At 44.0% G+C, this 484-nt stretch overlaps 1 protein-coding gene across 1 annotated transcript in view; it reads right to left on the bottom strand.

The window, feature by feature from the left end:
* MBTPS1 (membrane-bound transcription factor peptidase, site 1) overlaps window positions 1-484 on the bottom strand; it is a 53,508-nt gene that overhangs the window by 18,203 nt on the left and 34,821 nt on the right. The window lies entirely within an intron of this gene.

Here is a 484-nt window from a genome sequence, read left to right as displayed (position 1 = left end):
CGCAACACTTACCGTGTTCCCCCAGAATAGGGAAAGGTGAAGCCTCTCACCGCCCCTGAGCCTTTGGCCTGTACCCCAGTTCTGTATGCACAAATAAATCTTTAAAAAAAAAAAAAAAAAAGAAAGAAAGCAAACAAGTATTAGAAGAAAACACAGGTAAATTTCTCTGTCACTTTAGTGCTGAGAAAGGCTTTCCATACAAAACTCAAAATTCAAGGACCACAAAGCAATAAAAGGCGAATAAATCTGGCTATCTGAATAAGCCTGCATGGCAAAACCACCTTATACAAAGTCAAAAGACAATTGACAAACTTGGGGCACTACCTGTAACATAAGTCACTGACAAAGGATCGCTGACTCTCAATAAAGAGCTCTTAAAAACTCAGGTGTGGCCCTCCCTGGTGGCGCAGCGGGTTAAAGCACAGCACTGAGAATCTAAAGCCGCTTCCTCATGGGTTCGATTCCCGCCTGCCCCGGAGGTGAC

Source organism: Condylura cristata, unplaced genomic scaffold, assembly GCF_000260355.1.
Source record: "Condylura cristata isolate star-nosed mole 26May11 unplaced genomic scaffold, ConCri1.0 scaffold00028, whole genome shotgun sequence".
Taxonomy (NCBI): Eukaryota; Metazoa; Chordata; class Mammalia; order Eulipotyphla; family Talpidae; genus Condylura; species Condylura cristata.
The sequence above is the reverse complement of the archived record's forward strand: the minus strand, read 5'-3'. Positions and strand labels throughout refer to the sequence as shown.